Raw genomic sequence first — 24,881 nt, forward strand, 5'->3', positions numbered from 1 at the left:
TTAGCCCAGCCCCCAGGATCCTGTAAATATCTCCTTTAACATATAAAAACTCCTTTGGAAACTTCCTTTATCTCTACCTGGCAAAATACATGTTGGCAATCAACCTCCAAACATAGGATCCACCGATAATACATCTGAAGGATCTCATGACTGAGTTTTTACTCAACAGTAATAAATGACCTTTCCTAACAATAGCTATCTCCCTCAAGGTCCTGGAAACCCTGTTTCCAAAATACCTGGGAGGCTTAAGCTATCCTTAACCCCCTCCCAACTCCAAAGTATATAATGAGCCACTCCTCATGGCCCCAGTGCAGCTCTTTTCTGCCCACAGGTCCTGTCCTGCTTTAATAAAACCACCTTTTTGCACCAAAAAAAAAAAAAAAAAAAAAACATACTTGGTTCTCACTCCATTTGCAAACCTGAATAATTTCCACTAACTAATAGAGGTGCTATTTTAGTATTCCAAATTTATGTTTTATCTTATTTCTAAATCTCTAAAAATTATAAATTTATTGAGTTCCTTTTATAACTCTAATAGAGCATAAAAAACAAAATACATTTAAATTATATTTCAAAACAAACTTGAGATGTGTCAGGTAAAAGAAACAGATACTGTCATCTGAGAGTTCAAAAAGCCTGTCTGTTTTTTGTTGATGACGTTAGAAAAGGTGGAATTTGAACTTGGATTTAAGTAGGGGTAATATTTGGCTGGTGAGGGAGGGGAAGCCCATCCAGGTAAGAGCTATAATACGTGCAGAGTCAGGAAATAGAGGGCAGAGAGTAATTTGGATTGGCTGCAGCATAGAGCAAGTCAAGGAGAACTGTGAGAAATTGCTGTTAGTTGCCAATTATTGAGAAGCTATAACTTCAAGCTAAAACGATTAGCTTTATTCTGCTGGAATATGAGAATCATTGAAGGAACATTTAAGAGTAGGAAAGTAGCATGACCAGAACCTTATTCATAAAAATAATTTGGGAGTTATAATACACGTCATTTGGGATTCCCTGCTTCCAGGCTAGTTGTATCCTGACTCCTGAATCGTGATTCTATAGGCCCTTGAAAAACCGAATGCCACCCAATGATCCCCGAAATTTCTGGGAGCTTATTCCTCATTCTGTACCCTGTCTCCATACTTCCCTAGTTGCCTTGTCTGCATCACTAATGTGTAGCATAGGCCATTATTAATTTCCATGAAAAAGGACTGATCAAAAGGCTATGCTTTTCATGAGTTTAGCAACACTTAAGGGAGAACTCACTTAAGCAAATGTTTGAGGCTTTTCACCACACTCCCTGCTTCGCTCTCCAACATCTCTTCCCTCCCACACGCTTCAGGGAATCTGTATCTCACAAATCTGTTCAGGCCCTGGAGGATGAAGATGGCATTTCCCCCAAAATTCAAACTTACAGAAAAGTTGAAAGTATAGTACAATGGACATCCATGTGCCCTTGTTAATATTTTATCTATCTATCTATCATCTGTTTTTTTACCAAACCACTCAAAAGTTGAAGATCTCATGATACTTCATCCTTAAATACTTCAGCATGTACATCTAAAAATAGATATCATCTTATAAAATCAAAAGTGTTCCTGTCTTTGTAAATTAGCATTATTTTTAAAGTATCACACTGTCCACATTTACATTTTAAATTGTTCCTCATGTGTAATTTTGTCAGGCTGCTTTTTAGGTTTTATCTTTATTATTGGTTTTCAGCAATTTGATTATACTATGATCATGTTGTGTGGCTTTCTTTGTGTTTATTTTGCTTAAGTTTCTTTGACTTTTTGGGTCTGTGGATTTGTCTTTTTCATCAGATTGGTAACATTCTCAGCAATTATTTATTTAAATGGTTCTTAATACTTAAGAAAGAAATACAAACCTCCTTGCACACATATGGAATACTGCTTGATGTTTAGGCCACAGGGCACTGAGAAAGTGCTGAGAAAACACAAGGGAGAAGACAATAATGCTGATTTGGTAATAACTGAAAAAAAAGGTCATTTTTCCAAGACTGAGTGATTCCTATACAAAGAAGAAAGCTAATACCAGTCCTAAATATGGCTCATTACATATACCAACTAGACCAAACAGCCAAATGAAATTATTGACCATCCTCTAAAATACATAGTGTAATTACATACCGAGAATCTCAAATAGCTTTGAGGCACTGCGTGATATAGATCTCATTCATTCCCTCTAGCTCCAATTTCTTAAGTTAGGAATCATTTTGTACGTAAAGGTATATATAATAACATGCCAAACAGGCTCAAAGAGGGTAGTCAGTTAGAAATAAGCTGGGAAAAAAGGACAAAAATATTATGCTTCGATAGGAAGAAATGACAGACAATATATGCGGTTCATATCAATGCCCAAGCCAGTGGCACTGTGCCTGGAAAAATCTATTACATAAATAATTGAATAGTTATTAAGCTTTTAAAAAGTTTATACCATAATCTTAAGAATCTAGTAATTAAGCTTACTAGTAATTACAGGGAGCTATTACATATATGGGTTGTTTGAACTGAAATACCCCTGCACTCATCATGGTTTTTATGTGTAGGCCACAAAAACTGAATATGGCTGACTCATACAAGGAAATTATTTAAAAGCTATCGGATGGCTCACAGAAATGCAAAGGAAGGTGTAGGGTAAGGACAATGGCATCTTCACTGCACGCTGCATCGTGTACCACTGTTACCGCGAGGAGTCTACGCCCCTGCTCTCACCAACAACAAAACAGATTTTGACGCAACTTTTTTTTCCCTGGTGAGCTCTCACTTTAATTCAAAGCCACATGCCTATATGCTGGCTGCAGAAAAGTTTTGGAAAAATTAATAGACGACCCTTTCATCTTCTATATTAGGACTATGTCTTCCACAAATACTCAAATGTCTGGGAAAACTTTAAAGTAGGATGAAGACAATGTTTACATATTCCAGCCATTTAAATATGAGTACTTTGGGCTAAGACATTATTACCAGTATTCCTTGTCTTAAATGCATGAAAAGTATTATATGTTATCACACTTTTGCCATTAACACTTTTTTTTAAAAGATCTTATTTATTCATTTGAGAGAGCGAGAGAGAGAGTGTGAAAGAGAACATGAGCAGGGGGGAGAGGGAGAAGCTAAGCAGGGAGCGTGACATGGGGCTCCATCTCAGGACCCTGGGATCATGACCTGAGCCAAAGGCAGACACTTAACTGACCAAGCCACTCAGGTGCCCCTGCCATTAACACTTTTGAATCACAAAACGTTTGTTCCAATTTATACTCTAATCGCGACTGTACATCTTACTCATTCACTTTTTGTCACTCTCATTTCCTTTTGATTTATGAGTTCTCAAATGACCTCTATAAATCTAGAATGCTATGACTTTATATAAGTCCTGTATGTTACAATACCAGGAATCAAGTGTCTTTTATTATTGAGTAAAATCTGCCCCTAACAGCTATGCAAGGTTGGAAAAAGCAATTTTCTTTTACACTAGGTGAGGATATCAGGGAATGAACAGGTAGGCTCTGTAATTTGAATGTTTATTTAGAGCAGGAATAAGCCAGGTAGTCAGACTAATATTGGGATTATATACTTACAGAGAGTCTACATATGCCACTAATGGAATTTCATTCTTATCTCATGTGATCCTATTCAACATTTTAAATTAATATTGTCATATTTGTTTTATAAAGAAATATGAGATTCATACATTCTGAATACTTTCTGTACAAATTCAAACATCCACACATTCAAAACAAGGGTTGCAGTATTCTCAAGCACATGTATTTTTACAATACCATTCTGCCTCTTGGATTGCCTACCTCTTAGACACATTTAATCCATCCCTAGTAAAAAAGGGTATTGGTCACATCCATCACCACCTTTCACTTGTATCACCTACACTCAGACAGAGGGGTTTGTCTCTATCTGCTGTTAATCTTTATAAGTGGGGATAGTCTCTTACGGACGCAAGTACGTGGGTGGACTTGATGGTCCATGCTATATTGTTTATGCAGGCTCAGAAATACACATTTATTAAGGTTGGAAGAGGAAATGTTAGTTTATGAACCAGAAACCAGAACTGTGAGGAAATACTTTCAGTATAATATCCAGGCTTTGAGTTTGCAGGCCCAAATATCTGCCAAAAAGAAAAAGGGGGCTTGGGAAGGGAGATAATTTAGCTTTTTCACTATCAGTAATGGCTTGTCTTTTATGTTGGGAGAATAGAGAGTTATCAGTGTGAGGTACGTCATAAGTGCTCTGAATTGTACCATTGTTTTTGTTGTTGTTGTTCTTTTTGTTTTTGTTTGTTTGCTTTTTTCTTTTTCTTTCCTTTTTTTTTTTTTTCTAGCTTGGTCCTCTGCTAGTGCATTGACCTACAGCCATTTGTGATTCAAGGTACTTTTAATACGAAAAAGTCAGGGAAAGAAATTATTCAAATAAACCAAAAGTGGTGCAAAATACATATACATATTGTTTGGCCCACTCTGATTCATTTATTTTAACAATCAATAAAATTATTTATTAGGCTTCTAGTCTATATTCTGGGTCTTCTATATTCTATTCTACATTCTACTCTATATTCTATATTATGGTACAGGGAATAATTTAATGTGTGAAGTAGACACACAAACAAATCATTAGAATAAATGATAGCCTGGGAAGTTTAATAGAGGGTGTCCAAAAAGTCTTGAAGCAGTTCTAAGTTTTAATAAGTTCAGAAGGATAAATGACACAAACTGATAAAAGTAATCTGAAAATTTAATTATTTCAAGTTCTTACAGATTTATTTAGGTTTGTGCATTTTGTGTAATAAATTTTCAATTTTTTTGCTTTGGTCCATCTGATTAAAAATAGCACAGGCTGACTAAAAATTAAAATTAAAGCTTTTATGAGTATATACATAATTGAAATGGTAAACTTTCCAACTAATGTTTATTTTGTTTGTAACATTTATCTTTATGAAGTTAATAAAATATAAAACCTGTTGACACAGACTACATTAAAGAGATGCACAAGATACTTCAGAAACACAGAAGGGCAGGCTACATAGATGTCCTGAGTATTAGACGACAGGGAACTAGCCGAATGCATTATGGAGAGGATATTATGAATGGAGGGGATGGTATGAGAACAGACAGAAAAATAAGGACCGTTTGAGTGTGACACACAGCCAGTCTTCACATCCACAATTCCGACCCCCTACTTCCTTCCGACTACCCTTCCTTCACTGAAGACTTTTATCTAGTCCAGCACTGCTTTCTCTCACAGACTTTGCCATCATTCTCCATGCCTTCAATATCTATGTGGATGATGCAACCAATACGGAATTTTTCTCTGGTTAACCTTCACTTCTTTCTTCCTCTACCACCAACCTCACACACATTTTGGGTATTTTCATTCCCCTCATGAACCCTAATCTCTCATTCTGACTACCATTTCTTTTCCTCTCCAACTGCTTGCTCAAAAAGACTCAGGAGACTTTTCTGGGTAATCTTTACGACCTCAGTGAGACATCTAATCAACTGACTCCTCAAATTTATCTGTTCAAAGTGTCCCCCATTATAAAGAGGAACATAATGGAAAAGGAAGATCAACCAGATCATAAGTGCACTCAACATCTTTGATGTGATTTGAGTTTCCTGTGATATAAGAAGGCCCCAGCTATGCCTTTGCATAGGGCGAGTAAAGTTTATAACTTGCAGTGAATGTGTTTCCTTTCGAGTTAAACCCTTTTGACTCTTGAGCTCTAAAAATAGGAGGGCATTTATTAGGTCAAAATTATTAGATTACTTAACATTATGCCGTTCCTTCCCCCTCCTTTCCCTCACTGACACTACCTTGCTCAGACAGCGCTCTGCAAGCATTTGGGTTCATCTGTTGAAAATCAACAATAACAAAAACAGATTTTGGGTCCCCCTGATGCAGAAGAGATAAGATCTCTCAGACTAAGGTTAGAAACACAGTGGTATTAGAAGTGCAAATATTGATACGTAATAGTATCAGAACATATAGCAAGTTTTCAACATCAGTTTCTAGGACAGCCAAAATTTCTCATCTCAATGGCTTTACTGGTGGATATGGTATTTCAGCTTTATATTTTTTTAAGTTTTTATTTTAATTCCAGTTTGTTAACATACAGTGTTATATTAGTTTCAGGTGTACAACATAGTGACTTAACAATCAGCTTAGTTTTTAATCAGTTGACTTCTTCTTTATATTAGAAGTGAGGAGGTACTAATTTAATCAGTCCCACTAGTATGATAAAATCTTTACATTTAATCAAATCTGTCTAGAGTGTACCTTGCCCTTTACGTTTGAACCTTTTGTGGTTATGGCCCGCGGTAGATATTGAAATGTTCTGGACCTTCTAACCAAACATAATTCTCTGGATTTTTCCAAGTTTTTCCACCGTATACTCTAGACACATTCAAAATGTTAGGTTGGGGCACCTGGGTGGCTCAGTTGGTAAGTGTCTGCCTTTGGCTCAGGTCATGATCCCAGGGTCCTGGGATCAAACCCTTCAGCAGGGAGCCTTACTTCTCCCTCTCCTCCCCACTCATGCTCTCTGTCACTATTTCTGTCTCTCTCTCTCTCAAGTAAATGCATAAAATCTTTTAAAAAAAATGAAAATGTTAGGTATATTTTGAAAAATTTTGATCAACATTCCACTACTACTTCTAATTTTATAAATTTAGGTATCTCATATTTTCATTAAAAAAAAAAGCAACAACGCAGGCTTTAATTACTGCAAAAATTCAATTATTGTACATCTATAATGTGAGTAGTTTTTAAAATTAGGATACACTGTATATACACCAATCTATACTTGCCTTTTTTAAAAAAACCATGTGCCTTACATAGAAGACTTATCTAAAATGGAATTTGTCTGTGTATTCTGGTAACAAAAATGTTAAATTGTGAGTATTATAGGAGCCTAAATCCAGAATTTTATATACTCTCTTTGGGGTCAAAACAGGTAACTGGAAGAGTGGGCAACAAACAAGCTATAATTCAGGTCAAAACAAAGAATTAACTCTTGTATAATGAATTTAACTATTTTAAAACCAAAAGACGGTAAGGAAAGTTAAAACAGATTCAAGGAAGAAACAAAGCAGGACTCAATGTAAACCCAAGTCCCCGTCAAACCTCAGCCACTAAAGCCTCATCAATACTTTTAGTTGCTTCGAACCATCTGAGACTAATTCTCAGTATCTGCAGAAAGTTTTTAGTCTTTTGCACGGTAGCCTTTTAAAGCAGTTAGCACTGAGGTATCATTTGAATGACCTTCAAGAAATAATCTTTTATAACAAGGCCTCCCATGAGATAAAAGAAAAATGTTCTATTGATAAGATAAATAATCCTACCCCTTTCTGCTGTAAGCTTAATCAATTTTCTTATTAAGTATGAAAATATTTTGAATTAGTGATAGTGCCTTTAAGATCATGTTACCTCTCACTTCTTTATAGGGCTGTGATCAATCAGTATCTTTAGTAACACACATTCTCACACTGAAGAATTCTGGTGAGACAGTATTAGGTAATGAAGGTCAGCATAGAATTGCACACTTGCTAGATGCTAGCTATCATGTGGTTGTTATCAGGATACATGTTATTTATTTTTATTATTGGACTGTTTTGATGGAATGGCAGGGAAAGGTGAATATTCTGTTTCTTCATTACTATCTCCAAATATTTAAGAATGATTACTTATGTGTATTGGTTATATTTCAAAAAAGTAAATCATTTTAATAAAAGCTTCAAAAGTTTTGCATTAGAAATAAATCTGTGAAGTGCCACTTCCAGTAATGGCAGAGTATTTCATATCAGATCACCATCTTGCCAAAAATAATTAAAAACACTAAACAAAATATTTTTTAAAAAAATCCAAAGACACTGGAGAGTGGCCAAATGTAAGCAAATTCTAGAAGGGAGGGCAACACTTGGACTTTTCTAGTTTAATAGCTTTTTGTCTGAGAATATGGGGAAAGTTTCCCTGTTTTATGAATTTTCATCTGGATGGAAGTCCCAGAAAAAAAAAAAAAATCAGTACTCTATAGAGCATACCAGAATTAAGAGAGATCACAGATTCTATGACTTATCCAAGGTTGAACATAAAGGCTGTGATCAATCACAGTGAGTGACTTGACTTTTGGGAAAAAATGCCAGTAGTAAGAAGAGACTATGTCCTTCATTAGTCACAACTTGTCAACTTGTTTGGTGCCAATGATATTACTGATGAGGAAACTGAGGCTTTATAATGCTACACAAAAAACCCTTAACCATAAAGTCAATAAGTGATAGAACCGCTGTTCTCAGACAGTTTTTTTCCAACACTAAAAATGGAAATGTGCTGCTCAAGTAATCTTACACACGTATGTAATCGCTGATATGATTTCCTGAGGTTGTGCATCCCAAATGTTATGTTCATGGGAACTTTCATCAGTGGAAAATCTCTAAATATCACCCATTTTTCTTGTCATTGGAAAGAAGAAATAATAGAATGGGGAAAGATATTTCTGAAGGCATATCAAGTAGAAGCTTTTTTCTGAGCTATACACTAAACTCACAACAGAATAAGCATAATAATAATTATCACAGGATAAGCAATTTTGTTATTTAAGTCAAATCAAGGGCCACCTGTAGACACTTGAGCCAAGGTAAACTAAACTTAGGCAACTAATATTTTCAGTGTGCAACCTATATGCTTTTAAATACCTCTGGAGTCATTCATCCCCCCACATTCTCCTTAAGAGTTCTGTTTTTCCTGATTTGTAGGCTAAGTCCCATTTTAGTTATGGAACCATGGAGCCTGAAGCTGAAGGTATTAAAATAGATATAGCCTATATTTAAGGACAAGACAGCAAGGCACTTCATTTAACTGTGATGAGATGCTATATTCTAGGACTGTTATCTTGGTCCTCATTTCATTTCTTAGACTTGGCCTTCTCTTTGCATGCCAGTTCTGATGCCTATGTTTTATTTTGCCCTTTTTTTCCTGAATTAAAGATATGATGACTTCTATCTAAAGATATTCACGAGGCTCTCCTTTGTTCTTGCCAATCTCTCTGGGTGACAATCATCCTAAGATTTATATTTATCCACATACTCCAGAACTATGTTCAATGTACTTTGGGACATCCTTAGACATTCTGGCTCTGAATATCAGGATTGGAATTTATATTGCCAATTCTTTTTCAGATACTACTATACTTTTTGATAGCCAACCAGAGTCTTCTTTTTCTACTACTCTATCTGGTTTACTTCTCTCAAGATCCTGTCTTGACCGTATGAGTATGGCTTGTTTGGTCCTCTCTTCTCCCTGTATAATTTCAAGAATATAAAAAGTAATCTCCCAGGTATCACAATCCCAGATTTTAAGATATACTACAAAGCTGTGGTAATCAAAACAGTATGGTACTAGCACAAAAACAGAGACAAGATTAATGGAATTGAATAGAGAGCCCAGAAGTAATTACATGGTCAATTAATCTTTGACGAAGGAGGCAAGAATATGCAATCGGAAAAAGACAGTCTCTTCAACAAATGGTGTTGAAAAAACTGGACAGCTACCTACAAAAGAAGGAAACTGGGCCATTTTCTTACACCATACACACACACACAGAAAACCCTCAAACATAACATATATTTTATATATATATATATATAAAATAGAATATTACTCAACCATAAAAAAATGAAATATTGCCATTTGCAACAACATGGATGGGTCGAGGGTATAATCCTAAGTGAAATAAGTCAGTCAGAGAAACACAAATACCATATGATTTCACTCATCTGTGGAATTTAAGAAATGAAACAAATGAACAAAGAAATAAAGGGACACACCAAAAGACTCTTAACTGTAGAGAACTAACTGATGGTTACCAGTGGGGAGATGAGTGGAGGGATGGGTGAAATAGGTGAAGGGGATGAAGAGTACACTCATCATGATGGACACTGAGTTACGTACAGAATTGTTGAATCACTATATTGTACACCTGAAACTAATATAACACTGCATGTAAATTATACTGGAATTAAAAATTTTTAAGAAAGAAAAAATAATCTCCTAGAGTTGTGACAGGATATATACTTCATACTGAAAAAGCACAGGTTGTCAAAAAGGAAGTTTAAAAATAATAACAAAAATAATTTAAAAATCAAATGCATGCTAGGCTGCCTGGCTGGCTCAGTCCTTAAGCGTCTGCCTTCAGCTCAGGTCATGGTCCCAGGGTCCTGGGATCGAACACCTCATTGGGCTCCCTGCTCAGCGGGAGTCTTGCTTCTCCCTCTCCCACTTCCCCTGCTTGTGTTCCCTCTCTCACTCTCTCTCTGTCAAATAAGTAAATAAATAAAATCTTAAAAAAAATCAAATGCATGCTCAATACATTTTACAAAACAGAATTAAAAAAATATCAGAAAGTCTCAAGTGAAAGCCCAGGTGAGTTGCAACACAAAGCAAATCATATTTCTTTAGAATTCAGCAATACTGAATTCTAAATGGCAATGGATACACTGCCCTCAAAGGTACATGTGAGACTGATCTTGAATGAAGACTTCTCTGCAAAATCAAACTATCCATAATGTATGAGAGTAAAATAAAGATATTTTTATATTCTTAAGATCTCAGAACTGTTTTCAAAAGTACTAAATCAAAATAAAGAAGGAAATCAAGAGAGAGGCAGATAAAATACATCAGAAAATCATATGAAAGCAGGGATGCAAAGAAAGAGTTCCTAGAATAACAGCAGTTCCAAAACCTGGAAAATAGTTTATATTCAATAAGCAGCATAATTTAAAAGCTAGATGATGATATTACTGATATATTTAAAAAAGATATTTATTTTTATATAGAAAATTCAAAAGATAGCCAATTTTAAAATCTTTAAATTTAAGCTTTTGCTCTAAAAGCTGCCTATGAAACGAATGATAAAATATAACACAGAATTGACTGTGGCATGATTTTTCAGTAGTTGGTGCAATGTAGGAAAATACCTGACCTGATGTATAAATTTTTTTCTTGAAATTTCATAAATTTAGAGACTGGATTATTTTCTTAATATATAATTCTAACAGCCCTATTTAACTATAAATTTAATAGTTACATAATCATAAGTTTTGACTCTATTCTTATTGTTTTTTAGAACTAACCTACAGACAAAACAAGGAAGAGTTAAAATTGCATAACCTGGTGGTATAAAATCAATGTGAAGTTAGGAATTATAGAAGGTTGGGAGTAGAAACCCTATGGCCCTCATCTTAAAGGAAGACTCAAACTGAAATAATGTATAAGGAGTTGAGTTGTATAACTTCTTTATTATTTTGGATACCAACTCCTTATCAAATATATCATTTGCAAATATCTTATCCCATTCAGTAGGTTGCCTTTTTGTTTCATTGATGGTTTCCTTCACTATGCAAAGGCTTTTAACTTTGGCGCAATACCAATAGTTTATTTTTGCTTTTGTTTCCATTGCCTCAGGAGACATAGCTAGAAAAATGTTGTGAAGGCCAATGTCAAAGAAATTATTGCCCGTATTTTCTTCTATAAGTTTTATGGTTTCATGTCCCACATTAGGTCTTTAATCCATTTTGTGTTTATTTTTGTATATGGTGTAAGAAAACAGTCAAGTTTCATTCTTTTGGATGTAATTGTCCAGTTTTCCCAGGACCATTTATCAAAAAGACTGTATTTTCTCCATTGTATATTCTTGCCTTCCTTGCCATAGATTAATTGACAAAAAATCTGATTAAAAATGGACAGAGGACCGGAATAAACATTTCTTTCTAAATAAGACATGCAGATGGCTGACAGACATATAAAAAGATGCTCAACATCACTCATCATCAGGGAAATACAAATCAAAACCACAGTAGGGTATCACCTTACATGCATCAGAATGGCTAAAAATCAAAACCACAAGAAGTAACAAGTGTTGGAGAGGATGTGGAGAAAAATGAACCGTCTGGAACTGTTGGTAGGTATGCAAACTGATGCAGCCACTGTGGAAAACAGTATGGAGGTTCCTCAAAAAATTAGAATTGTCATATGATTCAGTAATTCCACTGCTGCGTATTTACCCAAAGAAAACGAAAACACTAATTTGAAAAGATATGTGTACCCCTATGTTAACTGCAGTATTATTTACAATACCTAAGATATGGAAGCAACCTAAGTGTCCATTCATAGATGAATGGATAAAGATGTGGTGTGTACATATAGAGAGATATACATCAACTGTACAACATCTGTGTCTCTCTTTTCATAGAGGGAACTTTATGGCCTTTGCAAATTGTTTAACTTGATGAAGGGTCAATCATCAATTTGTAAAATGGATATTATAAAACTGACCTTATTTAGCTACTATCAGAATTAAATGAGATCATATACATAAAAGGTCTACACAACGCTAGGAACCTGGTAAGCACTTAAGAAATATGTTTATGTTGTAGTTGAAGACATTGGGAGTGATCAAAACTGCAATGAGACCATACTTCACACCTATTAAAAGATGGCTAAAATTAGAAAAACAAAACAAAACAAAAAGCAAAGACTTGAATAGATGCTTGTATGCCAATGCTCGTTGTAGTTATCCACAGTAGCCAAAAGGTGGAAAAAAACGCATCATCATCATATGAACAGATAAATAAGATGCTGCATACACATATAATGGACTATTATTCAGCTATAAAAAGAATGAAGTTTGATACATGCTATGTACTTAAACCTTGAAAACATTATGTAAGTGAAATAAGCCAGAAACGAAAGGAAGACTATTGTACAATTCCTCTTATAGGAAATAGTTAAAATGGGCTATTTTAGAGATGGGAAACAGATTAGAGGTTACCAGGAGTTGGGATTTATTGCTTAATGGTTACAGAATGTCTGGGTTGATGAAAAGTTTTAGAAATAGATAGAGATGATGGTTGCATACCATTGTGAAGGTAGTTAATGCCACTGAATTGTATACTTAAATAATACTTAAAATGGTAAACTTTGTCAAATGTATTTTACCACAAGTGAAAAAAATAATAAAGTGATATATTAAAAAATCACTGAATAGTGTATTTTATTTATTTCTATTTTATTTATGGTATGCAAATTATATCTTAATAAAGCTGTTTAAAAAAGGTATCAGGAGGGTTATTCAAAATGTTTAATAATAGTAACTGAATCAGAATGCATACTGGCCATTTTGCTGATTATCTGCCTGGATGTGAAGTTCTAGTCTTCTGCAGACATACAATCTGAAGTATTTTAATTAAATACTATCCTGCTAGACTTTAAGAGTGGCTGCATTTTTTAAAGCTTCTTCTTGAAGGGCAATATAAATAGAAGAAAAAAATCACTTTTCGTAGGTTTAGAGCAGAGATTCACAAACTATGGGGTTAAATCTGGCCTGCTTTCAGTGTCTTTGTGGACCATGAGTCATATAGATAAATATCCATCTTTTCAAGTTCTACTGTACAGCTTGCCTACGGGTCAATGGAACAGTGACATCATGGGAATCAGGATGTGTGAGGTGTGGGGCAGGAGGTAGGGGCATCCAGAGACACTCTGTCAGGTTGGTTTGCTGGCATAAAGTTGGGCAATGACCATGCAGAGGTGGTAATCACAGTAGCAACACATGAAACATGAGTCAGGTGGAGATGAGACTGTTCAAACCAACATGTAAGAGGTAATTCATACAACAAATTCCACAAATAATTACTGTGGGTAATTAGAATTATTTTCAAACACTCCCATAGTTTTAGAAAATAATAAGAAATAAATCCTAGGATATCTGAACTAGTGGAATATAAAAGCAGTAAGTACCTGGTATGCAAAAAAAAAAAATCAAAAACTTCAAATAAATGGAAATGATTAATCAGATAAGTTATTTTAATCGGAATTTTAGTTCTGATTACTCTCTTCATATTTTTAAAGGTTGTATTCAACCATTTGGAGTATTTAAGGGGTTTTGAATCTCCTGAGTTGTTTCCCCATGTGAAGATAGACAAGTGAGTTTCATGTTTCACCAGTTGGAAAGAAAAACTGGTTATGTGATGGATGGACTGTGTCTTCCCCAAGTCCATAGTATGACTTTCTTCCATTTGTTTCTGCGGTGTGTTTGATTGCCACTTCAATGCCCCCAACTCTATTTGGTACCATCCTTTGTATTTGCTCTCTCAAGTGACTGCAGGAATAGAAGCAGCTGGTATTTCCAATTCCAACAACCGCTGTTAAGCACTAACCTCAGGTTCAGATTGCAAATCTGTCACCGGTTGCTATTTTTCTGGAAAATGACATGTAACTCCTTCTGCTTGCCTTTTACATTTTTGAAAACTTATTTTTATTTCCTTCTTGCTGTGAGATAATAGTTACACAAAGAATTAATTGGAGCTAACATGAAGGGCATTTATTTTATTGAAGGTGTCTGTAAAACACCCTCAATCAAATGGATTTATTGACTTCAAACAAGAAAAAGCTCCATCAACTCTTTTCTGCAGAGAAATAACATGATAGGCAGATTAAAGAGGTCTGAGAGGAAAGTATGGTGTGTGTGGATTTTAATATGAAATTTCAAGAGGTTTGATCAAGGAAAAGAATGTTCAAGAAAAGAAAAACTCATCAAAGAATTGACTATTATATTGAAAGTTATAGAAAGTATATAACTTTGATGGAGAACTTACTAGAAGCATACACTGTGTTAAGAAATTTATAAATCTTCTTTCATTTCATCATTATCTCACCTGTTTAGTAAGGTAAATACTGTTATTATCTCCATATAGATGAGAACCCTTAAGGAGACCTCTGGTTCCAAACCAGAAGAAACTTACCTGGAAGATGATGAGTAAATGACATATCCAGATGCAAAAATGAGGCAGGTGGTACACTCTTCTTTAAGAAGAAACCTTGTTCTCTAACCTGTATTTGCGTGTGACCTCATTACTTAACAACAGAACTCTGATGTATTAGTTAGCTATGGCTGCCATAACAAAATACCACAGACCCTGTGACTCAAACCACAGCTTTCTCACAGTTCTGGAATAAGACCAAGACCAAGGTACCAGCAGGCTTGATTTCTTCTTCAGCCTCTCTCCTTGGTTTGCAGATGGTTGCGCTCTGCAGTCTCTTCACCTGATCTCCCACTGTGCATGACTGCCTGGTGTCTGCCTCTTTTCCTAAGGGCACCAGTCAGTTTGGATTAGGGCCTTACCCTAACTGTTTTATTTTAATTTAGTCACCTCTTCAAAGTCCTTATCTTCAAATATGGTTACATTTGGGGTCCATCCTGAGTTTTGGGGTTTGGGACTTCAACATGAATTTGGGGGGAGCACAATTTAGCCCAAATATCTGTTTTGTTAGAAGATTGGGAATCCCACATCAAAACCCACCAACAAACAGCAACAAAAAAAATCCTACATTTTCTTAATTCCCTTGTAGATAAGAGTATATGATGTAATTCTAGCTAAGGAGATATAAGCAAAAGTAGTTGAAAGAGGCTACTCTTATTATTCCATATACCTATATGGAAACAGAGACTTTAAGTAACCCACACACACCACCACACACATCACGAAACTGACAAGGATGGAGCTGGCATAGCATGTGGGGTATGAGGGGCAAAACTCTTACCATGCATTAAACATAATCATGATCAACAGCATGAAGTAGGAGGACTGTAAGAGGAATAGGAAATGAGACATAAACAAGAGCCTCTGAGTCCCCTTACCAAGTTAAGCATTACCTATGGCCTACCTCCTGCCCAAAACAATCATTACCTATTTAACTTCTTAAGAAAAGCCACATAAAACCCTGTGCCAATGTATGGTGTGTGTGTGTGTGTGGGGGTGTGTGTGTATGCATATGTGGGGATTTTGATTAAATAGAATAAGGTATAATGTACCTGGTATGATCTTTAGGTATTTTTCAGAATGTCATCAGCCCAAAATATCCTTACCATGTGACCTTTGCAATAGTTGTAAATTTTGTCATTACAGAAAAACTTCTTTGGCATAATGCTTTGTGATTCTGTTGTATTTCCGAAACATATATTTATGGGATACATCATCCTACTAACTTTTAATATTTTATAATAGATTAACTTATCAATTAACCAATAAACATTTTTGATATTGGCAAGTAGGACCCATAGGGAATGAGACAACACATAGAATGTGGAATTAGGGGTGAGGAGGAAAGTGTTGAGAGGCTATACATGAAAATGGGCCAGATGGGGGTGGTTGAGCGGCTCAACTATAGAGCCCTCCAGTAAAACACTTAGAAGAGCTTTTAACAGGAAAGTTGAAATGGAACCAAGGAACTTGCTTGCCCATTACTGAGGTTCATGGTTTAAGGAACCAGATGGACCAGTAGGAAGAAAACCTCCAACCTTTCACTTAAGTATCCTCAAATAAACACTTTTAGAACCCACCTTGAATGAAGCTATGCCTTGTGCCACTTGCTATGGAAGATACTAGGAATAGAGTAGTGAGCAGGATAAATATTGTACTGGTTATGGTGAATCATGCGGTATATTTTGGGGGCCTTTAAATTTCTTGAGTTCTTTCTTCACGTACAGATGGAGAATCAGTTTTATTTTTTCACAACTTGGAAAAAAAAAAACAAAGTAATTTTGGCTAAATATGTGATAGATAAACTGATAGCCTACTGAGGAAAATGGGTATTTTTTGAGTACTTAAGAGCACAAAGAGGTGTTTTGAAAAGGGAATGCAGAGTGAATACTACTAAGTTAGGTACCTGGTGAATACAATCAAATTGGAAGTTTTATGAAGGTTTTGTTTAGCAGAAAATACTTCATCTGAGACTGGACATTTGTAAAGGGGTTAACTAAATAAAGAGGTGGTGGTGGTAATAGGGGTAGTGGTCATTACAAAGACCAAAATATCTGAAGATCGTGAAATTATTAAAAGACTACAGCACTGAACAGGAACAGAAGGAAATGAAGGAGGGTTATAGTGAAAAACTAAATGATGTAAGAGGAGTTGCAGAGGTAGACAAGGATATAATTATAAAGGGATTTATGTTTAATATTATAAATATTTGTCTTAATACAAATGGTCAATGGACACATGAAAAGACGCTCAACATCAGTCATCATCAGGGCAATGCAAATCAAAACCACAATGAGATATCACCTTACACGTGTCAGAATGGCTAAAGTCAAAACCACAAGAAGTAACAAGTGCTGGAGAGGATGTGGAGAAAAAGGAACCCTCTTGCATTGTTTGTAGGTATGCAAACTGTTGCAGCCACTGTAGAAAATAGTATGGAGTTTCCTCAAAAATTAACAATAAAATACCTTATTATTCAGTAATTCCACTGCTGGGTATTTACCCAAAGAAAAAGAAATTACTAACTTGAAAAGATATATGCACCCTATGTTTATTGCAGCATTATTTAAAATAGCCAAGATATGGAAGCAACCCGAGTGTCAATCCATAAATGAATGGATAAAGATGTGGTATGTGTATATATGCAGTGGAATATTATTCAGCCATAAAAATATTGAGATCTTGCCATTCACAACAACATAGTTGGACCTAGAAGGTATAATGCTAACTAAAGTAAGTCAGATAGAGAAAGACAAATACCATATGATTTCACTCATTTATGGAATTTAGGAAAGAAAAGAAAAGAAAAAAGAAAAAAGAGACAAACAGAAAACCAGATTCTTAAATACAAAGAACAAAGTGGTGGTTGCCAGAGGGAAGATGGGTGGGGGGTTGGATGAAATAGATGAAGGGGATTAAGAGTACACTTATCATGATCACTGACCCCGAGTAACATATAGTATTGATGAATCATTATACTGTATACGTGAAGTTAATATAACACTGCACGTTAGTCATACTTCTTTTTTTTAAAAATTTTTATTGTTATGTTAATCACCATACATCATTAGTTTTTGATGTAGTGTTCCATGATTCATTGTTTGTGCATAACACCCAGTGCTCCACGCAGAACGTGCCCTCTTTAATACCCATCACCAGGCTAACCCATCCCACCAACCCCCTCCCCTCTAGAAACCTCAGTTTGTTTTTCAGAGTCCATCGTCTCTCATGGTTCGTCTCCCCCTCCGACTTTACTCCCCTTCATTCTTCCCCTCCTGCTATCTTCTTCTTCTTTTTTTTTTCTTAACATATATTGCATTATTTGTTTCAGAAGTACTGATCTGTGATTCAACAGTCTTGCACAATTCACAGTGCTCACCATAGCACATACCCTCCTCAATGTCTATCACCCAGCCACCCCATCCCTCCCACCCCCACCACTCCAGGAACCCTCAGTTTGTTTCCCGAGGATAAAAATTCCTCATATCAGCGAGGTCATATGATACATGTCTTTCTCTGATTGACTTATTTCACTCAGCATAACAATCTCCAGTTCCATCCATGTCGTTGCGAATGGCAAGATCTCATTCCTTTTGATGGCTGCATAATATTCCATTGTGTATATATACCACCTCTTCTTTATCCATTCATCTGTCGATGGACATCTTGGCTCTTTCCACAGTTTGGCTATTGTGGACATTGCTGCTATAAACATTGGGGTGCATGTACCCCTTCAGATCCCTACATTTGTATCTTTGGGGTAAATACAAAGTAGTGCAATTGCTGGATCGTATGGTAGCTCTATTTTCAACTGTTTGAGGAAGCTCCATACTGTTTTCTAGAGTAGTTGCACCAGCTTGCATTCCCACCAACAGTGTAGGAGGGTTCCCCTTTCTCCACATACCCACCAACATCTGTCGTTTCCTGACTTGTTAATTCTAGCCATTCTGACGGGTGTGAGGTGGTATCTCATTGAGGTTTTGATTTGGATTTCCCTGATGCCGAGTGATATTGAGCACTTTTTCATGTGTCTGTTGGCCACTTGGATGTCTTCTTTGGAAAAATGTCTGTTCATGTCTTCTGCCCATTTCTTGATTGGATCATTTGTTCTTTGGGTGTTGAGTTTGATAAGTTCTTTATAGATTTTCGATCCTAGCCCTTTATCTGATATGTCATTTGCAAATATTTTCTCCCATTCTGTCGGTTGTCTTTTGGTTTTGTGGACTGATTCTTTTGCTGTGCAAAAGCTTTTTATCTTGATGAAATCCCAATAGTTCATTTTGCCCTGGCTTCCCTTGCCTTTGGCAATGTTTCTAGGAAGAAGTTGCTGTGGCTGAGGTGGAAGAGGTTGCTACCTGTGTTCTCCTTTAGGATTTTGATGGACTCCTGTCTCACGTTTAGGTCTTTCAACCATTTGGAGTCTATATTTGTGTGTGGTGTAAGGAAATGGTCCAGTTTCATCTGCATATGGCTGTCCAATTTTCCCAACACCATTTGTTGAAGAGACTGTCTTTTTCCCATTGGACATTCTTTCCTGCTTTGTGGAAGATGAGTTGACCATAGAGTTGAGGGTCCGTTCCTGGGCTCTTGATTCTGTTCCGTTGATCTATGTGTCTGTTTTTGTGCCAGTACCATACTGTCTTGATGATGACAGCTTTGTAATAGAGCTGGAAGTCCGGAATTGTGATGCCGCCAGTTTTGCTTTTCTTTTTCAATATTCCTCTGGCTATTCGGGGTCTCTTCTGGTTCCATACAAATTTTAGGATTATTTGTTCCATTTCTTTGAAAAAAGTGGATGGTATTTTGATGGGGATTGCATTGAATGTGTAGATTGCTCTAGGTAGCACTGACATCTTCACAATGTTCGTTCTTCCAATCCATGAGCATGGAACGTTTTTCCATTTCTTGGTGTCTTCTTCAATTTCTTTCATGAGTATTTTATAGTTTTCTGAGTAGAGATCCTTTGCCTCTTTGGTTAAATTTATTCCTAGGGATCTTATGGTTTTGGGTGCAATTGTAAATGGGATTGACTCCTTGATTTGTCTCTCTTCTGTCTTCTGTTGGTGTATAGGAATGCCACTGATTTCTGTGCATTGATTTTATATCCTGCTATTTTACTGAATTCCTGTATGAGTTCTAGCAGTTTTGGGGTGGAGTCTTTTGGGTTTTCCACATACAGTATCATATCATCTGCAAAGAGTGAGAGTTTGACTTCCTCTTTGCCGAATTGGATGCCTTTGATTTCTTTTTGTTGTCTGATTGCTGTGGCTAGGACTTCTAATACTATGTTGAATATCAATGGTGATAGTGGACATCCCTGCCGTGTTCCTGACCTTAGGGGAAAAGCTCTCAGCTTTTCCCCATTGAGAATGATATTCGCTGTAGGTTTTTCATAGATGGTTTTTATGATATTGAGCTATGTACCCTCTATCCCTATACTCTGAAGAGTTTTGATCAAGAAAGGATGCTGTACTTTGTCAAATGCTTTTTCTGCATCTATTGAGAGGATCATATGACTCTTGTTCTTTCTTTTGTTAATGTATTGTATCACGTTGATTGATTTGCGGATGTTGAACCAACCTTGCAGCCCAGGGATAAATCCCCCTTGGTCGTGGTGAATAATCCTTTTAATGTACTGTTGGATCCTACTGGCTAGTACTTTGGTGAGAATTTTTGCATCCATGTTCATCAAGGATATTGGTCTGTAATTCTCCTTTTTGATGGGGTCTTTGTCTGGTTTTGGGATCAAGGTAATGGTGGCCTCATAAAATGAGTTTGGAAGTTTCCCTTCCATTTCTATTTTTTGGAACAGTTTCAGGAGAATAGGTATTAATTCTTCTTTAAATGTCTGATAGAATTCCCCTGGGAAGCCATCTGGCCCTGGGCTTTTGTTTGTTGGGAGGTTTTTGATGACTGCTTCAATTTCCTTAGTGGTTATAGGTCTGTTCAGGTTTTCTACTTCTTCCTGGTTCAGTTTTGGTAGTTGATACATCTCTAGGAATGCACCCATTTCTTCCAGGTTATCTAATTTGCTGGCATAGAGTTGCTCATAATATGTTCTTAGAATTGTTTGTATTTCTTTGGTGTTGGTTGTGATCTCTCCTCTTTCCTTCATGATTTTGTTGATTTGGGTCATTTCTCTTTTCTTTTTGATCAGTCTGGCCAGGGGTTTATCAATCTTGTTAATTCTTTCAAAGAACCAGCTCCTAGTTTCGTTGATCTGTTCTACTGTTCTTTTGGTTTCTATTTCATTGATTTCTGCTCTGATCTTTATTATTTCTCTTCTGCTGCTGGGTTTAGGCTTTATTTGCTGTTCTTTCTCTGGCTCTTTTAGGTGTAGGGTTAGGTTGTGTATTTGAGACCTTTCTTGTTTCTTGAGAAAGGTCTCAAATACTATATACTTTCCTCTCAGGACTGCCTTTGCTGTATCCCAAAGATTTTGAACAGTTATGTTTTCATTTTCGTTGGTTTCCATGAATTTTTTTAATTCTTCTTTAATTTCCTGGTTGACCCATTCATTATTCAGTAGGATGCTCTTTAGCCTCCATGTATTTGAGTTCTTTCCGACTTTCCTCTGGTGATTGAGTTCTAGTTTCAAGGCACTGTGGTCTGAAAATATGCAAGGAATAATCCCAATCTTTTGGTATCGGTTGATACCTGATTTCTGACCTAGGATGTGATCAGTTCTGGAGAATGTTCCATGGGCACTAGAGAAGAATGTGTATTCCGTTGCTTTGGGATGGAATGTTCTGAATATGTCTGTGAAGTCCATTTGGTCCAGTGTGTCATTTAAAGTCTTTATTTCCTTGTTGATCTTTTGCTTAGATGATCTGTCCATTTCAGTCAGGGGGGTGTTAAAGTCCCTCACTATTATTGTATTGTTGTCAAAGTGTTTCTTTGCTTTTGTTATTAATTGCCTTATATAATTGGCTGCTCCCATGTTAGGGGCATAGATATTTACAATTGTTAGATCTTCTTGTTGGATAGACCCTTTAAGTAGGATATAGTGTCCACCTTCATCTCTTATTACAGTCTTTGTTTTAAAATCTAATTTGTCTGATATAAGAATTGGCACCCCAACTTTCTTTTGGTGTCCATTAGCATGGTAAATTGTTTTCCACCCCCTCACTTTCAATCTGGGGGTATTTTGGGGTCTAAAATGAGTCTCTTGCTGACAGCATATGGATGTGTGTTGTTTTTTAATCCAATCTGATAGCCTGTGTCTTTTGATTGGGGCATTTAGCCCATTTACATTCAGGATAACTATTGAAAGATATGAATTTAGTGCCATTGTATTGCCTGAAAGGTGACTGTGACTGTATATTGTCTCTGTTCCTTTCTGATCTATGCTGCTTTTAGTCTCCCTCTTTGCTTAGAGGACCCCTTTCAACATTTCTTTTAGGGCTTCTTTTGTGTTTGCAAATTCCTTTAGTTTTTGTTTGTCCTGGAAGCTTTTTACCTCTCCTTCTATTTTCAATGACAGCCTTGCTGGATATAGTATTCTTGGCTGCATATTTTTCTCGTTTAGTGCTCTGAAGATATCATGCCAGTCCTTTCTGGCCTGCCAGGTCTCTGTGGATAGGTCTGTTGCCAATCTAATGTTTCTACCATTGTGGTTACATATCTCTTCTCCTGAGCTGCTTTCAGGATTTTCTCTTTGTCTCTGAGACTCGTAAGTTTTACTATTAGATGTCGGGGTGTTGACCTATTTTTATTGATTTTGAGAGGGGTTCTCTGTGCCTCCTGGATTTTGATGCCTGTTTCCTTCCTCACATTAGGGAAGTTCTCTGCTATTATTTGCTCCAATATTCCTTCTGCCCCTCTCTCTCTCTCTTCTTCTTCTGGGATCCCAATTATTCTAATGTTGTTTCGTCTTATTGTATTGCTTATCTCTCGAATTCTGCCCTTGTGATCCTGTAGTTGTTTCTCTCTTTTTCTCAGCCTCTTTATTTTCCATCATTTGGTCTTCTGTATCGCTGATTCTCTCTTCTGCCTCATTTATCCTAGCAGTTAGTGCCCCCATTTTTTTATTGCACCTCATTAATAGCCTTTTTGATTTCGACTTGGTTAGGTTTTAGTTCTTTTATTTCTCCAGAAAGGGTTTCTCTAATAACTTCCACGCTTTTCTCAAGCCCAGCTATTATCTTTAAAGTCATGATTCTGAACTCTACGTCAGACATCGTACTAATGTCCGTATTGAGTGGGTCCCTGGCTGACGGTACTATCTCTTGTTCTTTTTGCTGAGGTGATTTTTTTCATCTTGTCATTTTGTCCAGAGGAGAATAGATGAATGAGAGAACAGAATGCTAAGAGGTTAACAACATCCCCAGCAAATATACTCCATACCAATCAGAAAAGACCTGAAACCAGGGCAAAAGAAAGGGAAAGAAAGAAAAAAGAAGAGAAAAAAAAGAAAAAGAAAAAGATAAAAACAAACAAAAACAGAACAAAACAAAAAAAATGGAATATGATCAAATATGATCAGGCTAGTGCATAGATCAGTGCCACGAGTGTATTTTGGTCTGTTAGAAGAAAGTGCCTCCTAAAATTTTAAGGGAATAAAGACTTATATACATACAAAATAAGGGTTGATAAATGAAGGGATGGAAGATGAGTATAAAGATGAAACTTATAAAAGGTTTTATAAATAGAATTGATAAGAAGTTGTTTGAAAGAAGAAAGAAGAAGATTTAAAGAAAAGAAAAAAGAAAAGAAAAAAATGGGAGAGACTGTGATCAGGCAGGAGACTAGAACAAAGCCATATACTAGTGATTTAGGGTATATTTTGATCTGTTAGAAGAAACTGTATATCAAAATTTTAAAGAGAAAAGAACTTATATATATATGCCCCAAATAAGGGTAACTACTATGAGGGGATAAAATATGACTCTAAAAATGAAAAATAAAAAATGTTTTTTTACAAAAGGGATTGATAAGATGTTGGTTGAAAAAGGGAAAAAAAAATTAAAAAAAAAACCCAAAAAACAGTTAAAAAATTAACTTTGAAAAACTAATGAATCATGGTAAAAAAAGCCATGAATTCTATGTGCAGTATTCCCCTAGCGCTGGAGTTCTCCCGTTCTCCTTGATCGGTAAACTTGGTCTTGGCTTGCTGGCTGTTCGTGCTGATCTTCTGGGGGAGGGGCCTGTTGCCGTGGTTCCCAAATGTCTTTGCCGGAGGCGGAATTGCCCCGCCCTTGTCGGTCCGGGCTAAGCAGGCTGCTACGGTTTGCTCTCAGGAGCTTTTGTTCCCTGCAAGCTCTCGGGACAGTTTTGGAGGACCAGGGTGAAAATGGTGGCCTCCCACTCTCTGCCCAGAGGAGCTGAGAACTCGGGGCCCCGCTCCTTAGTGCGCCCCCAGAGAAAAGCAGTCACTCCTGTCTCCCCGGTCTCCGGCCGCACTCCGTGCTCACCTGGACTGTGACCGAGCGTTTCTATCTCTGGCACCCGACCCCGTGTTGAGTCTCCAAACCCAGCAGATCCCTGCGGTGCGCTCCCGCGCCGCTCCTCCTGGGGGGAGGGAGGGGAGTCTCCCCAGCTCTGCTGCTTGTTGGGTCCCTGCTGGAGGCGCAGTGGCCCGACTGGGCCGCAGATCACAGTTTATGGCCACCCCGAGCTGAGAGCCCGTGCCTCGGCTCCGTCTCTGCAGCCGGCTTCCCCGCTCCGATACCTGGGAGCTCTGCTGCACTCAGGCACCCCCGGTCTTTCTGTGACCCCGAGGGTCCTGAGTCCACACTGTACTGTGAGGTTTCCACCTCCGGCTTAGCCACTGGAGCAACGTCCCTCAGCGGAGCCGACTTCTAAAAGTTCCGATTTTGTGCTCCGCGGCTCTAGCACTTGCCAGAAGCGGCCGGCGGAGGCCCCTCCCCCGCCGTCTATCCTCCCGAATATCGCCTCAGATTCACTTCTCCGCACGTCCTACCTTCCAGTAAGTGGTCGCTTCTCTGTTCAGAGAGTTGTTGCTACTCTCTTCTTCGATCTCCTGTTGAGTTTGTAGCTGTTCAGAATGGTTTGATCCCTATTCAGCTGAATTCCTGAGACCAGA

Source organism: Callorhinus ursinus, unplaced genomic scaffold (assembly GCF_003265705.2).
Source record: "Callorhinus ursinus isolate GAN/ISIS: 27379988/994484 unplaced genomic scaffold, GSC_fseal_2.0 scaffold10, whole genome shotgun sequence".
NCBI lineage: Eukaryota > Metazoa > Chordata > Mammalia > Carnivora > Otariidae > Callorhinus > Callorhinus ursinus.